The sequence below is a fragment of the Equus przewalskii genome, chromosome 1 (assembly GCF_037783145.1).
Source record: "Equus przewalskii isolate Varuska chromosome 1, EquPr2, whole genome shotgun sequence".
NCBI classification, from domain to species: domain Eukaryota; kingdom Metazoa; phylum Chordata; class Mammalia; order Perissodactyla; family Equidae; genus Equus; species Equus przewalskii.
Window position 1 is genome coordinate 103,364,956 of NC_091831.1, and position 17,929 is coordinate 103,382,884.

General features: G+C 38.9%; 1 long non-coding RNA gene across 2 annotated transcripts in view; it reads right to left on the reverse strand.

Moving 5' to 3' along the window:
• Nucleotides 1-1,300: 1,300 nt before the first annotated feature.
• The window catches only part of LOC139083361 (uncharacterized), a 53,707-nt gene continuing 37,078 nt past the window's right edge, over nt 1,301-17,929 (reverse strand). Inside the window, exons 7-8 of one of the 2 annotated variants that reach the window (XR_011540014.1) lie at nt 9,545-9,693; nt 1,301-4,243 (exon numbers count right to left, since the gene is read on the reverse strand). This is a non-coding gene — a long non-coding RNA (uncharacterized lncRNA). Of the gene's footprint in view, nt 4,614-9,544; nt 9,694-17,929 lie in introns of both variants that reach the window. The other variant, XR_011540013.1, reaches the window with a different exon arrangement.

A 17,929-nucleotide genomic window follows, 5' to 3' on the forward strand; every position in this document is an offset into this window, starting at 1 on the left:
CAAATTGGGTCATCTCAGGAAATATAAAAGCATTATTCCTCTGAGACTTGAAAAAAAATGTAATTACTTCTTCCACCAAGTATGATTCTTTTCAATAACCTTCATTTTTGTCCCCTGGAAATGAAAAGAGGTTTACATTAAAAAGGCATTTCCTCTGACTCCGTGTCCTTGAGCAGCACAAAATGTAAACCATTCCCACCCTCCCTCTTTTGAAGAAAAAGGGGGCTTCAATCTTTCCCTCTGAACACGGTCCATTTAAATAAGGAGATGGAGTCCCATCTTTTCGATCAGTCCCATTGTTTGACTTGTCAGTAATAACACTTGAGCTGAAATTGTACAGGCGTCCTGCTAATTTAGTAATTATTGACATGGTGCCGAGCAGGAAATGATAGCAAACAGAGGAACTGTTAAGGAGAAATGAAATAAAAGATGTTCATATCATTGTTGAATAATGGGCGAGATCATTGTGTGCTTTAAGTAGGCCCAAGACACCTTTTTCCATTTTCCTGACACATTTATAATTTATGCTTTGTAATAGTTCCAAATATTTTTAGGACACTGGACCTTGTTTGAAAATCTTGCCGAACTGAATGAGAATCACGGAGCACACACGCGGAGGAGTGGACGATGTGACCTGCCGCAGCTTCCCATTTGAGCGACAGCCCCTTTCTCTCCAGCCTGCCTCTTCTCCTAATGCTTTTTCTCCCCTTCTCCTTTTTAAATTTGCATTTCTATTTATTATCCTCTTAGCTCTAGCTAAGATCTTTGTTGCTAGGATAAGCGATGCAACCCATGCAGTCACATGTGTCAATGGTGTCTTCATTTACTTATTTTCTTAATCTCAAGCCTGTGCTTAGATATGAGAACTTCTTTACATTTAATAAGCATGGATTTGAATGGATCATTTTTAAAATGTTGCATATTTATGCATTAATGTATCTGTGCTAGAGTAATGCACACGTGTGTACTAATGCTCATGTGTGATGACAATGTGGTCATGAAAACGTTGAGGCCAGAGTATACTAATTTGGAAATGATTTGCTAGAAGAATATAAATATTGACTCTGAGAAGATACAGCATATCTTCTTACAGTGCTGATATTGGAGGATAAGAATGACACCTTTTGTACGGGCAACCATGTCATATGGCATTTGCTGTTATGTAATGATTATGCATTAGAACATAATTTGTCAAGGCCAGAGGGCAAAGCCTTACAGCATAATAAAATGTCTTACAACAAAGTTGTACAGTATTACACCTTCCTTAGTGTATCCTGTAATCAAATCATCACAATTTTAATAATAATTGGAAATTTTATTTTAAAATGCAGTGTTATTTGCTTTTAAAATGCTTCACCAAAAGGGATACAGATATTAAACATGATCAAAACATGTAAGACAAATAAGCACAGAATAAAGGATGGGAAAGAAATAAACCTCAGCATTTTGGAGAGCTGGGTTGTGGGAGACTGTGATGAAAATACCAATAGTAATGCTCATCCACATTAAGAGGGCCGCTAAGATGGGTCGACCACTCATGTGCCAGGTGCCATCTGTAGCCCTTTATGTGGAGTAACTTATTTATTCCTCCGAACAAAACATACATATTATATTTTACCAAGGAGTAAGCTGAAGCTCAGAGGGCAGCTTCATTATGTTATCCAAAGTCATGATTATGGTTTTAAAAATTGTTGGCTCTTTTCCTCTCTGATTCCTGAACCAGAGCTCTCAAACACCATACTCTTTGTGCTCCTTCTAATTTTCTTCTCATCTTTATTTTCCTATATTTCTACAGTTGACGTTTTCACTGTAAGGATTAAACAAAATGTAGACAATTGAAAAAGAGGACTCAGCACAGCACGAATTCAGACAATGGGTCACATCACGTTTTACGGCTCTGCCCTATGGTTCAGTTTGCCTATACCATGAGTGTCATTTCTTCCTGTGGCCTTCACATTTTAAAACCCTCATCGTATGTCTAAATGAGATAATACTGGAGAAATAGTTCAAGCACTAAAGTACCAAATCAACGAGGAGGTGCCATGGGTGAACACACGCAAGATTTGACTGATACGTGTCTGAGAAAAACACCTGTCTGTTAAAAACAAAAAAGTTACCAGGTTAAATATTTTTTGGAAGAGTCACCTCGTGCCTGTGGCAGACCATCTTAAAGTGTTTACCTTCCACTGAAAAACTACTTACTTCAAAATTCCTTTTTTGCTTGTGTCACAAAATAATTCCTTTCATAATGTTCTATTAAGTTGTCAGGCAGGATAGTCATGATCAACACAAAGGGAGAGTAATCCTGGTTTCATTTGTCTATAATGTGGATATGTAGATAAATTTCTCAGCTCAATTTGTGCGCTGGTTGTCAGAACAGTCTTATAAGCACAGAGACGCTCTATTAAGGAATCCAAAATCCAATTGATTAGGGCTACCCGAGCTCTCCCAACATTACCCCCTTTCTACAAGTAGTGGATTACATACTATAGCAAAGCTGGATAAAAACTGTTACATGTCATTGTGTGACCATCCATCTATGTACTTGTATATATGTATGTATTTTTTTTTTTTTACTCTCATCCTCTAGGTAAAGACAGTTATGTAAGCTTATTATCCTATGTGGTTGAATCTCAAGATATGTGATTCTACCTGCAGTATACTGGAATCTATGAATAAATGCTCTGTGATATATCACAATCCCAAGCCATTGCTGACCTGTGAAGCAAGGAAGTGGCATCGAGGACCATAATAGTGGCTGTTAAAAGTAACAAGTTGAAACCTTTCCAACAGTGCCAGGCCCAGCATCCGACTGGGTCACTTAGATAAGCTCAGGGCTCAGGTTTTAAGGTTCCCTGACTTGTGAGTTCCAACCTACTCATGTGAGGGAAAGGCCTCTCACGTTCCTGGTATTTCAGCAGAAGTGATTCGGTTGAAGAGGTCTTAAAACTGTATTCATTTAACAGTAAATAAAAACTAATTTACAAATTATATCAAAAATTCAAGGATTCTAATAGAAAAGCATATTAATTAAAGAAAATCAATTATCTGTTTGAGGATAATTGAATGGCGTTCAGGATTTATGCCTTTTCTTATATAAAAAAAAAAAAAACCCTTCATATTGTTATCGTTGAACATATAACATGTCTGATTTTTCCCTTTGCCTAAATATCCGAAGGGCACACTCATCACCCTGTACCCCTTTATCCTCTCAGTGGCAGGTCAAGTGAACTGGAATCACCTGTCTTAATAGCTGGTTCTGACAGGTTATAGCTATATTTGAATGGGTGCCCCCACCGCGTGATTCCATAGTACTTTGTACAGATTGTAGAATGAACACGCCCTCTAGATGCCTGCATTATGCAAGGAATTATGAACACAATCATATTTTGTGCCACCCATCTTTGCACCACCACAACCAGCTCTTGATGTCACTTTCTTCACTGCGAACTCCTGCAGGACAGGAGTTCCTTGTGTGAATAAATGAGTAAACAAAAGACTATCCCCATCAAGAGGAAGAAGAGTTGCTTTAGGAAGGGAAAGGAACTAAGGAAGGCTACAGCAACGCTGTATTTACAATTTGGGTGCATGCAGGTTTAGCTCAGAACCCACCTTGAAAGGGTAGAAGCACTAATGGGAGTTTCAGTGATAATGTTGACTCCATTTGCTACGCTTTTAAGCCATGAAAGACCGATTTCAGAAAGACTGGTTTGTGCTGGAAGCCTGTAACAGCGGTGGAAGTGCTGTGTTTCGCACTGCTCCTGCTGCATCTCCACCCAGGAGCCATTCTCCTGGTATTACCCTCCCGCAGATGAGGCCCGGCAGGGTGTGACCTGCCCACAGCTGATGGGACCACGGGTTGACCAGCAACTGTAGCCGATGCATCATCACCTGGTCTGAAACCTATCCCTTGTGAGGACTGAATCAAAACCATGAGCTGGCTAGTTAGGTTGGTGGGAGTGGGAAATAGATGAGCTGGATGAATTAGTGGCAGGTGGCAGAAAGAGAAACTGTGTTAAGAGGATCAAGATCACGGGTATTGTTCACTTTGGACAGGATGCAATAACTGAGAAAACTTTTAATGCCTCAAACACAAGAGAAGCTTATTTTCACTCCTATAACAGTCCACATCAGATACTTCTAGTCGGTAGGTAGCTTTCCTCAAGCGACAGTCCAAGGTGCTCAGGATTCCTCCTCTTTTCAGCTTTGCTGTCCCCTGGGGCCTCTGTAGCTCTCCCATCCTCTAGAGAGAAAAAGATCATGCATGAGGGACGTGTGCTTCTTAAAAGCCTGGGCCTGAAGCTGTTGCTTCTCTTCAGATTCCTCTGGTGAGGATGAGTCATGTGACGACCCTTAACAGCAAGGGATGCTGGGAAATTAATAGAAGTGTGTGTGTGTAAGAAGACAAGGAAACAGACTTTTGGTGACTGCTACAGACATGAGCCAAAAGTCATGTGCAAGCCAGAGCTTTGTGTTATAAACAGATGGCTGAGTTGCTCAAGGAAGAAGAAAACAGAAGCAAAAGTCTTAGGAGAGAGAGAGCCCGTGAAACTGCCTTGATTCCACTTTCTCCATTGTTCTTTTCCTGACATCCTCACAGTACTGCTGTAGAGCTGGAGTAGAGTTGGAAGAGGAGAGAGATTTAATAAAAATAATATTAATAGATTTATTCTATAAACAGACTATATACTTATATATTTTATAATTAGATTTCTTTTGTATACTTTATAATCTATTGATGCCATCTGCACTCTTCCTGTATATTCAAACTAAAATTGAGAAAATTGAGACCAGGATGCTACTGAAACAGGACTTCTTTCCATGATCCCCTCAATAGAATGCAGTGAAAGGAAATGCTGACTTCTCAAGTTATGATTAATTCTTCCTTGATTTCAATTATCTTTGTACTCTAAACTAGGATTTCCCAACAACCCCTTCACTTAGAATCTCGATCAGCTACAGAAATATTAGCAGTTTACTTTGGTCAGATCATAGGCCAAAGTAGCACCACAATCTGATGAACGTGAATCCAATTTAACTAAAAACAGAAAAGGAAGAGCTGAATTCTGAAGCGTTTCTCTTCTCTCTCAAGCTCGAGGGGAACATTTCCACTCAAAGAACAGCCCCACTTGCCTTATTACATCTCGCACGTACAATGTGAGCAGCGCAGAGGACTCAATCATGTTCTCCCCTGAGGCTGGCGACAATTAAAAACTAGCTGCCATAAGACAGTATTTACAGATCTTTACAACAAACATAAATTGGCACTTTTCATCGAGATAGGCAATGCATGCCACACATACTCCAGGACTCAGACATAACTGTCCCCTTCAATGTTTCACATCTTTGAAAGGAGCGAGGCTGTCAACAGCAGTAATGCCTTCAACGCCATTGTCAGTTTCGCTCTTCACAGTTGTTATATTTTCCTTCAAGCCACCACCAGTCAGCTGGGCCTCTTGATCAGCGTGGTAGAAGTTGGGGTATACACAATGTTCGGGAAGAGAGAATATCATTTAAGGAAAAATACTTGGAGGAATGAAATGCCATGTATGCCCTGCCATTGGCAAACATCCCCCTGCTCTCTCCTTTTGGATAACTTCCCTTCCCCTCACCTCCCCAATATTACTGTAACGTTGCATCAGATATTTAGACATGTTTTGGTTTAATGCCACCTGACTTTATGTTTTCTATATTTGCTTTCTAACCAGATATTTCAATGCAACAAATAGAAAATGGCTTTGTTATTGAATTGGAAACAAAAGATACAGTGGAGAAGCATATTAAAATGTTCAGAAAATCCTAAACTGAAATCTGTTTACTAAGCCACCAGCTGTCACTTCCTCTCCTGGCTGCCACGCACTACCTATCCAGAACTGCCGCCTCACACACATTGTCCTTATTCTATGGTGTATCTGCTCTGATGTTGTTGAAAAAAAAAGGTCTATCAAAAAAAATATCTAATCTTACTGTAAATTTGCCTTCATTATCATTTAAATTTAATATGCTTCCTTTTAAATTGACTTAAAATGGACGTTTGTGAGCAAGTGATGCAATATGCAATGTATTCAATAGTAAAAGTCCAAGAACTAAACCAAAAGACTGGTTCGAATTTGCAGTTTAGTTGACAATAGGAATCATGACTGTGGGACTGAGAATCCTGACTTGAGTACTAAGAGTTCCACCGCGAATTTAAAATGGTTAAAAATCAGGGCTTGGAGTTATGATTGTGTTCCAAATTCTAAGTAGCTATTTCTGGCATGTTAGAATTATTTTCTCATCTTAGTGAAATGTTAAAGTTGAGATTTTTCGAGAGACGAAAGAGTGCTTTTAGGAAACCATTACTAGTCCGCATATCCCACCCCACCCCCTCGCCACCACTTCAGTGTCAGTAACATCTGACACTCCTCTTTTTGGCATACTCAGGAGAGGAGCCAAGGGTTAAATGGGCCATGGAGACCAGACTCCCTTTTTTCCCGAAGCCAGGGACCCCCCCAGAAGCCAATGTGTTTGTAAATGCATGTGTCTGGAAAAGAGGGCCTAGGGGCTGTTGTGGGGCAGCTATGGCGGAAGCCACACTCACAGTATGGAGAAAGAGAAGCGGATCTATCTCCAAAACTGCCAATCTTGCTTCTTCCAGGACCCCCGGCTCCGTCCTGTTCAACCTGCACGTGATTCCTATTAAAATCCTGTTTTCTTAAAGCGACAAGGGTCTCAGAATAGGGAATAGACCATCAGCATTGGGAACCCTGAGCTCTCACGGCTAACTATATTCACTCAATCACCACCAGCAAATAGGTCCTATTGGCAAAGAAGAGAAACGTGCAAACTTGATGCAGCATTAGTCAGACCCGAAACATTATTTTTAAGGTGTCACAAAATCCACATTGACTGACTGGTCCTTTTAATCTTAATTTTGAACAGTTGCTACTCCAATTAAATTCTACCACCTAGCATTTTCAAACAGCTCCTGGTTGTTTCCACAAACTCTGTTAATGGACAGCTGTTTCTGACAGCCCCCCTGATTTGCCAGTGCTGTGTCGGCTGCCAGAGCAGGAGGCCCTTCTGTATTCCGCTGCTGGCACCGGGGGATATGCAAATGAACACATGAATCAGTTGTCACCACCACAGACACCGTGCGGGGAGACGATCAGAATGTGCGGGGAGCATAGTTGGCTGCAAGTGAGGGGGGAAGGAAAAAAAACAGCTTCGATTTCTTGAAGTGAGTTTTCTTTTTTTTTTTTTTTTTCCTTTTTTCAAGTGTCTCCGGTTTATTTTCACTTTGTGGCGTTCATCAGATTTCAGTTCAGGGGAGTGCAATCTGTTCCTCGCCAATCACCAACAGAAACCAAAAAGTTTAGGAATGGTAGAAACATTTCAGGTAAACGCCATTAAAACTTCGGTAACACAAGTGTGATATTATATACACTCCTGTGTTTCAAATATTTTCCCATCTGAGAAAGGACAGGGAACACGAAACTTTTCTTTCCAATAAGGATGTGCTTAAGAAAATTTTGCTTTGAGTCTAAAGTCTTGTTGTAAGTGTTCTGAATTATTTCCAGCAAGGAATTCTCTGGGTTGCTTCACCAGTTGGGTCCAACGCTCTTGCACACACTGAAAATAAGTTAAATAAAGAATGGACCAGTACCATCTCCAGGGGCTCCTGATTGTCCCTCAGACCTTCCTGATACACCAAATATTGGAGGGATGTGTTTGTCCTTGTATTGTGTAGTCTTCAATCAGGGAAGAAGAACCACAATGAGTGATAAAGAGTAAGGAAATTATTACAGGGATTGGACCTTACACAGTCATTGGGTCTGGTGGTGGACCTGGAGTCCGTGTAGGTCAGCAGAGCAGGCATGTGGGAAGAAAAGCTGGACATAAGTGGGGGAGAGCAAGGACAAGTTGAAATATATGAGGACAAACGGGAACCTATAAGGACACATTGATCCTCTTCTAGTCTCTCAGTGCCTGCAACCTTGGTGGCATAGGTGATAGGCAGAGGGAGCTGTCACTCTTGGCCACATATCATTATATGAACTTGGCCTAAGACTTGAAGAACCTAAAGGAAGAGATACAGTGGAAGCTGCGATAGGGGAGGCGCAGCTGCTGTCTCAAGCCAGCGAAGTGAGCCAGGAGGGCAGCAACAACACACACAAGCCATAATGGTACCCAGAGCCCCAGACCAACTTTCTGAGCACAATGACTGCTATTTCACTTCACCTTTCCAGTCATGCACTAATCTCTCTCCGGCCAAGTCTAACTCAAACCATAACAGGAAGGCAGTTCTAGGAATCCTATTTCCAGCTCTGCTAGATTGACCCATAAGAAAGCACCACAGCTGTATAAGCAGTCCCACTCTGCCTTGAGAATCCGCTGTGATGTTGTTTACTTCACTTCCATCAGGGCTACTACCAGACACATTAGATAGAGGATGGAGGAAGAGGACAAGAAGAGCTCGAGATAGGGATGGATTCAAGTGGTTAAATTATGGGGTAGGTTGGAACGAGGATGGTTAGAAAACATACCACCGTCAGGGATTAGGGAGCAAATCAATAGCACATATTGATTTTATTCAAACACGTGGTAGAAGTCCTCCACTGCCAGGAATGCTATCCAAGGCCAGATGCTGCACAGGTAGAAGGAATGAGAAGGATAAAATATTGTGATCCCAATTATACCTGGCTAACACATTATTTAGGACTCTTTTTACCTTTAATCTAAAAAGAATGAATTTAGACCCCGTTTCTAAAGCGATTTCACATCAGTATGGTGCAGCTGATTTAAACTGCAAATATTTGAGAATGTCTTGATATAGAGGAAAACGTATACATGATTTAACAAGAGAGCAATAGCCAGAAGTCCTATGCAGTCATCAGAGCTGATTCAAAACATTTCTAGGTCTCATGTTGTTACTCATTACCAGGAAATAGCTTCTCATAAATAAAAAATAAGTTTAAAGTTCATAGCAGCTAATTTTCACTTATGATTTTGTATCAAAACACTCACATTTGAAATTATTCAATTATACAATTAACTGAAGGATGACTGACCATAGTGGCTTTCTGGAAACACACACAAATACACGCACACACAAATACATACACAGAGAAACTATAAAGTGCAATTTTCTGTCCACCAAAACCATTCATTCTCTCCACTTCCACCCCTAATAGGTTTGGTGCTCCTGACTTGTTCCTATCTATTTGCAGACATCTCTAGATACTTATAGACAAATATGCATGTGTATCTTTCTTTTATAAAAAGGAATTATGTTGTACTTACTTGTTTGCAATTGTACTGAACACATTTCTGTATCAGAAAGAACAGAAATATCTCATTCTTTATATGCATTTCACTTTGTCTCATTACCATAATCTGTTTAGCCATTTCTTTGTTGCTGGGCATTTAAGTTACTCCTCTACCCTCCTTTTAAAAAATAACATTCTCTCCTAAAAGCTGATGGTATCTCTTTATTAGCTAGTCTTTCACAACCAAGTGCAACAGGTTCTAGGGCAGGAGAAAGAAGCAATGTCCTTTGACTCACCTAGAGACCAAAGAGAGCATGAACTTGCACACTTCTGTCATGCCACACGTTTGGTGTGTTTGTTTCTTTCTCCACACTCAACGCGAGATGATACAGCAAATGCCAGGTCCTGCCTTGCCGGTCTTGACCCATTGCTGAGCCCACTGCACCTGAAGAAGGTAAAGATTTCATTCTTTACTTCTATATGGCTTTGTCAAAACACATTCCTCAGTTTTAAATATATATTAGGGGTTTTATTCACGGCTATAATGAAGATTTCAGAAACAGCTAATTAGGTAAATGGCTTGGTGTGGACCTAATAATTAATGTAGTTCCCCATTGAAGAATGCTCACCTCTCTCTCTTTCTATAGGAAATGCTCTTCTGTATTCCTCAAGTTTAGATTCCTTACATGAATCTCTCTTTGCACTAACAGGTCCGTATTTCCCGGCCAAAATGCCCCTTCTTGAGAACCACCTTGAGAGCAAGATTAAAGTAGACATTTTGCAGCCGCTAGTCAATGTGTCTCCTGTCTGATCGGATTGTGTAGGTTTGCACTTACTCTTTTTTAATCAATTAACAATCAATGCTAATGGCAGGATCATTTGTTTCTCATCAGCAAGTCTTCCTTGAGCTTTCGCACTTTTTCGTGTCCTGGTCAAGTTCTTTGTAAGAGGCTTGAGAAATCACAACTTCAGATCAATAGGTTGCTTAGCATAGCCCAGTCCACCAACCAGTCAGTTCTGCCTGGAAAGCTAGATATCTAATGTCAGGTCATCATTCCCTCCATTCTGTTACTGAGGGCCATTGCCTTTGTGAAATTTTGCTTTTCATCAGAACCCATGGACTGTTGAGTATAAATATATGGTAACCATTCAAGTATTGCCTACAGTACTCATGTGAAAACAAGCCTATCAGATCTCATGAATGCACCTTTGATTAGAGTGACATTTTTCTATTCTGTATCCTTAACTCGTATTGTCATAACCTCCTGAAATTCTGGAATAATAGCATTCATTACATCAGTGCTGTTATTGTTCATCTGTTAGCCACTCTAGATTGTAAACTACCTGCCCAGCATGTATATTCTGGACAATGATGAAGGAAAGGAAGGAAGGAGGAAGGGAGGGAAGATAAAGAAGGGAAAGAGGTAGGATAAAACACTTTTGAGGCAGTATCTGTGGAATGTTAGAACTTGAATAAGATCAAGTGAGATACTTATATATTTGAATGTACCTATCACTCTACCAACATGCAAGCTATTAATCTTGTGTGCTCTATGCCAAATACAATGGTTGCAAAGAGTAGTAGGCATGACCCAGGAGACTGGATGGTTTGTGAGATTTAAAAATAGGGGTATTTCATCAGTACACCTGGTGTATTCTTGAAGGGAACTGGTGGGCATGGCTGATCTTTGGCAAGAAGACTCAGATTTACCCAACTAGAGAGACATCTTCTTAATCTGACACCTAATTTGGTGTCTGTACCTAGTACAATAAATATTTAGAGAATAAATGCTGAGGTCAATGAATCCTTAGGTCAAGGCCTATAATTTCTTCCTACTGTTTTGAACAGTATCTGACACGAATTATCGTGAAAGAAAAGAAAAAGCTATAGAAATAAAAAAGCAAAAATATTTAAAATTGTATAGCATATTAATACATCAAAGGAAATTAAAAGTGTGTGAGAAGTGCCTGATGCTCACATTACTGTAACATGAGTAAATAGTCAAAAATCAGTAGCATTGGGTGACATCAGACAGTGCACAAGGGCCAGATGGTACAGAGCTTTGCATCATGGCCATTTGAATTTATTGACATATATTATTTTAATTTACTTTATTCTTTTTAGACTCATTTGTTTTATTTAATAATCCTGTAGCTTTTCCCATTTTTCTTTTAATTTCCTTTAAAATATTAATATGTTATATGACAGTGGAATCAAGAATGACTTTGTCTTTCTATGTCCACCTACCACTGAACAAGAAATATAGTAGACACTCAAAAACATGAGTTTATTTATGAATAAATGACTAGTAAGTATTACTAGCTAATTTGTATAAAAAGCTGGTGTTTGCAGAGCAATGCTTAGAAAATATTCCAATTGATAACATCTGGTTATTCACATTGTTAACATGATGTACATATTACATGCTGCTTTCTCATTATTAATATGTTTTTCAATAAGAATTAGAATGTTATAAGCCCACTTTTATTTCTCGATAATTTGGAAGGACATGTTACAATAATGTCATTTTCCATGATGTTAAAGGAAAAGACCATATGGCTTTTCTTTGGGGGGGCAGATTGCTGCATTGTTTTTGTTCAATTTCCGTATCAAACCTCATATTATTCTTATTTTTCTCAAAGAGAAATTTGGAAAGAACATGAGAACTTGATAAATGGCAAGTGTAATGAAAAATGACGTATTTTCCAAATCTTCATAGTCACCATAGATAAATCCTATTCTTCTTTGGGAGATATAAAATAAAATAGAACAGTAAGCGCCAGACAGATCACTGGTCCATGAACATCTTTTAACCCACACTGACGCCCTTGAACCAGCAGTGACCAGGAGGGGAACAGAGACGTGGGGGGCAGAGGGACCTGATGTGAACCGTGGTTCCAACTCTTAACCCTTCCAAAGTTCTGGTCAGATATTGAGTACTCTGGAATTTATTTTTCCAATGTGCAAATGGGCATAATAATACTTTCCTCTTAGAGTTTTATGAAGATTAAGTGAAATAATATTTTTAGAGAAACTAATTAATACCATGACCATCAGGCACATTATATCATAAACGATGACTATTTTCCTTCTTAATAAATATATCAGATATTAAAATTAAAATTATGTTTTTTTTTAAGCTGAGTGGGTGAAATAGGACATTTAGTGAATATTTGTATGCCAGGCCTGATATTTATTAACAGAAACCCATAGCAGAAGAATAATTGCTGACCTTTCTCACGCAGAAGAGTCGAGCATTGACAGAAGCACAAGCCATACAACTTTTTAAAGCATCTCTTATTTTACCTGGTTATTTTTTAGATTAACAAATGAGAAGAAAAGCACTACGTGTTTTACAGAAGTTATTTTCTTTAATTCTCGTTTCAGTTAGGGTATTATTATTCTCATTTTACAGACAAGGAAGCCGAAGCTCAGAAAGTTTAATTAAGCCACCCCAAAACACAGATGGAGAAAGTGGGGTACTGATTGCTCTCTCGCATTCTATACACTCTCATCTTCTCATCCTATAGATGAGAAAACCGAGGCCCCAGGCAGGTAAGCAAGGACTGGAGAAATAAGGATTGGTCTTTCAGCCAGGCAGCAACAGTGTTTTCAATCCTGCCTCTGCCCTTTGACAGCAGTGTGAGCTCTGACAAAAACAATTAACCTCTCTAAACCTCTGGAGATTCTAAACAGCATATTTTTAATTGGCTTGTTTAGCATTTCCTAAAATAGATCCCTTTGGAACACTTGTTCCAACAGACGTTTAAAAGTGTTAAATAAAAAAAAAATTGTTTCAGTGGTTCAATAAGTCTTAGAAACGCTGGTTTCAAACAAAGTTAAGGATGTTCCTACACTGCAAAATCCTCAGAGCCTCTAAAATGCTAATTGCCTCAAAATCTCCAAGGGAGGGGAGAGCAGACAGGAAGCATCATGCTTCTAGAAAATAATTTTTCAGTCCAATTCTTTGTGTTCCGTTCCATTGTATTGTATCTTAATGTTGCTAAAAGTTCTTCTTTTCAATTGTCATTTCAACATTGTGTCAAATTTTTTCATAAATAACCGTTACTCAGATCAAGATACAGAACATCCTGCCCTGGGAAGTTTCCCACCTGCCCCTCCCCAGTCCTCCCCATCGCTCCCTCCGCATCCCACCTAGTAGGAGGCACTATTCTGTTATCTTGGATTAGTTTTGCCTACTCAAGAACTCCACGTAAAGAAAGTCATAGAGAATGCGCTTCTGTGTGCCTGGCTTCCTTAACTCCGTATTTGTTTGTTGTTTGTTTTATTACTGTTATCAGTACTACTTTTGGTGTTTTAATAGCTTTACTGAGAGTCATAACTGACATACGATAAAATGCACATACTGAAAGTGTACTAATTTATAAGTTTTAACATATGTTTACACCCATGAAATGATCACCACAACCAAGACAATGAACATATCCATCAGCCAGAGTTCCCTCCTGCCTCTTGTTAATCCGTCTCTCCCATCGACCTCTCTCATGATCACTGAGCAACATCTGATCTGCAGTCTGCCACTTTAGACTGGTTTCTGGTTTCTAGAGTTTCATATAAATTAAATGATACACTAGGTTCTCTTTTCTCTGGTTTCTTTCACTCAGCAAAATTATTTTGATTCATCCGTGTCATTGCATGTATCCATAGTCCATTCCTTCTAATTGCTGACTAGTATTTCCTCACATGGATATACCACAGTTTGCTCATCCATTCACCTGTTAATGGACATTTGAGTTGTTTCCAGTTATTGATTACTACAAATAATGCTGCCATGAGCATCTATGTGCAGTGTTTGAGTGAACAGGTGCTTTCATTACTCTTAGGTTATACCAAGAGCAGAATGGTTGAATCATATGGTAAACATATGGTGTTTTACTTTTTTTAAAAAGTGCCAATGTGTTTCTCAAAGTGTTTATACCATTTTATATTCCCATCAGCAGCAGATGAGAATTCCAGTTTCTTCACATCCTCTCCAAGACAGGGTATGACCAAGCTTTTTTATTTCAGTCATTCCAATCGATGGTTAGTAGTTTCTCACAGTGGGATGCATTTCCCTAATGACAGAGGAGGGTGAGCATCTCTTCATATGACTATTGGCCATATCTAGTTTGGCGAGGTGTCTGTTCAAATTTTATGCCCACTATTTTTACTGCATGTTTTCCTATTGTTGAGGTTTGAAACTTCTCTATATATTCTGGATACAAGTCCTTTTTGACATACATAATTTGTGATCATTTCCTTCCAGGTCATAGCTTGTCTTTTCTATCTCTTAACAGTGCCTTTTGAAAGGGAAAAGATTTGAATTTTGATGAAGTCCAATTTATCACTTTATGTTTTCATACATCATACTTTGATGTCATATCTAAGAAATCTTTGCCTAAATCAGGACCACAGAGATTTCTCCTATATTCTGGAAATTTCATAGTTTTAGGATACACATTTAAGTCTATGATCCATCTTGAGTTAATTTTTTATAGAGTGTGAGACGTGGATAGGATTTCATGTTTTTTTTTAAAGATTGGCACCTGAGCCAACAACCGTTGCCAATCTTTCTGTTTGCTTGTTTGTGTTTTCTGCTTTATCTCTCCAAATCCCCCAGTACATAGTTATATATCTTAGTTGCAGGTCCTTCTAGTTGTGGCATGTGGGACACTGCCTCAATGTGGCCTGATGAGCGGTGCCATGTCTGCACCCAGGATCCAAACTGGCAAAACCCTGGGCTGCCAGAGCGGAGCGCCAGAACTTAACTACTCAGCCATGGGGCCGGCCCCGGATTTCATTTTTTGAGTATAGATAATCAAATATTCTAGTACCATTTATTAAAAAGATTATCCTTCTATACTAAATTGCCTCTGCACCTTGGTCAAAAGTCTGTTTGTCCATAATTTGGGGGACTATTTCTGGACTCTATTCTATTCCATTGATTTACTTATGTATTTTTATATCAACACTACACTGTTTTGATTTCTGTGACTTCATAAATTTTGAAATCAGGTAGTGTTAGCTCTCCAACTTTGTTCTTCCAAATTGCTTTTGACTCTTCTAAGTCCTTAGAATTTTTATATGAACTTTAGAATCATCTTTTCAAGTTTTAGGAAAATCCTTTGAGATGTAGAATGACATTGTGTTGCATCTATAGACCAATTTGGGGAATATTGACATCTTAAAAATATTGGGTCTTTAAACATAATCACAGTGTATCTCCCCATTTATTTATTTTTATTGATTTATCTCAGCCATGTTTTTTAGTTTTCACTGTATAGGTTTTGCACATTTTTGTCAGATTTATGTCTAATTATTTTATATTTTTATGCTATTACAAATAGTATTGAGTTTTTTAAATTTCAATTTATTTTTCTTGCTAGTATATATAAATACAATTGCTTTCTGTACATTCAACAATCTTGCAATAATCATTTGTTGTTCTACTGATTCCACTGGATTTACACATAAGTGGTAATGTCTTCTGCGAATAAAGATGGTTTTGCTCGTCCCTTTATAACCTGGAAAGCAACGAACTACTGTTACAAACAGCAACATGGATGCAGCTAAAAACAATTTTACGGAGTGAAAGAAGACAGAAAAAAGTACGTACTGTGATTTCATTTTTTTGTTCTTGTTGTAAACTGTGGAGCGTAGCCTAACTCCTGTAATAAACAAGCCCCAAATATGAATGGATTAGCATAATAAAGGTTATTTCTTACACATATCACAGACAAATGTAGTCAGCAGTGGACTCTGCACCGCAAAAGAATTCAGGGACCTGAGGACTTTCCCTCTATTGGGTATGATTCCATTTGCATAAAATTCCAGGAAAAGAAAAAATGCAAACTTATCTATAGTGACAGAGAGCAGATCAGTGATTGTCTGGGACCAGAGAGTGGACAGGCAGGAAGGAGCAGGACAGAGGAGTTACAAAGGACACAGGGAAACTTTGAGTGATGATGTAGATGTTCTTTGCAATGATGGCTTTGCAGTGATGCAAGCGTATGCATACGGCAAAGCTTACCAAATTTGTATGTATTAAATATGTGCAATTTATTATATGCCAATTAGATCCTTTAAAAAAAATGGCAAAAGGTGTTCATTATTCCAAAGAGGATTTACGTTTTTCCTTCCGGGCACTTGGAAACATTACCAACACTGGTTGGCTTCCCTTTAAAACAAATCTCCTGTTTGGTATGAATAGAATCGCAGAGATAAACTGAATTCTGTCTTAAATGTACATGTTGCAAATTTGTTTACAAACGCTCAGAGGAAACATTTTTCATTTTGCCACCGCACTCTGACATAGAGGGCAAGCAGGCAAGTACCACCAATTTGAGGTACCAGCTTTAAGACAGCCTAGCCCTCTCCAGCCCCACCTTTCCCCCGGCCCCTATTGCTGAGGCCTTGGCTTTGCAAAACCAAGGAGGCTTAAGTGTTTGAATTGAGAAGATTACTATTGACAGTAGACCTCAGAGACTGGGAGAACTTTCTGTTCAACAAAGGACATTGTGCTGTTTCTTTGGTCTTTTTTTGTCCTCCTACATTTTATTGGTGAGTTGTAAGCTGAGATATTAGAAATATCTGACCATCTGTTCTCATCTTTTGAATCACGATTGACTTTGAGGCATAGAGTACTAAAGTAGGAAGAAAAAGTAACACAACTTTGTGAAATCATTAAGTTGGGCGTAAGGAAGGTAGAAATCCATGGTTCATAGAGGCATTTTTTTAATGCTATTTGTAGAGATCATTACATCTTAGTTATCAGAATACTCATTACTCCTTAATCATTTCTTCGTGTTAATATGTTTTAAGTCAAAACTACACTTTATTTTTCCATATTTTCTCTCTTAAACACAAAGAATAATCTTCACGTAAAATGCAAGAGGTTAAAAGCCAGAAGAAGGTTGTCAATTCTCGGTTCATACAAAAGAGTGACAATTATCATCATCGTCTTCATTATAAATAAACAACTTCAACTTTAAGTGAAAATAAGGGCATATTTTATTTCAAACCATGAGAGCTCCTTTTCTCACCCTCAAAATATTTTAGCAATAGATTGATATTAAAATGTAAGTTTTGGTCACTGCCTGTAGAAAGGTGCTCAGCAGTAGTAAGTGATCAATAAATACTTTTTAAATGAATGAATAAACAACCACTGTATTTTAAAAAAGACAAGAGAAAGACTGGATGGTGGAATGGACACTTCTCAGCTTTCATAGGAATAGGTAAAGATCCATGTTTCTGTCTTCACCTAGCCCTGTGCTGGAGTCCGGGGCAAAAGAGACGTGAGCAGAGCTGTCCCTATCCTGGAGAGGCTCATTAGACACAATAGCTGAGAGAAGAGGCGTATTTGTGAATCAAGGACTGTGTTGATGATTCTAGACAAGAGTGAATTTCCTATTCTATTCTCTGGCTCCCTGGATGGAAGTCTGGCCTGTAGTTTGATGCACAGAGATAGCTGAAAAGTTGCTTTTCTCCTGGTTGGTGAGTGGAGAACCAACCGTTACACCATGGCTCTCCCTAAGCCGGGAGGGGAAGTACTTGTGTTAACACTGGGGCATCAAGGCTCTCACTGGAAGTCCAAGTTCTCCTGTGGTGATTCATTGAAATTCTTCAATTAAACCCTCTGATTGCTAAATGCCCGAATGTCAGTGGCGCATGAGTGTGGGGC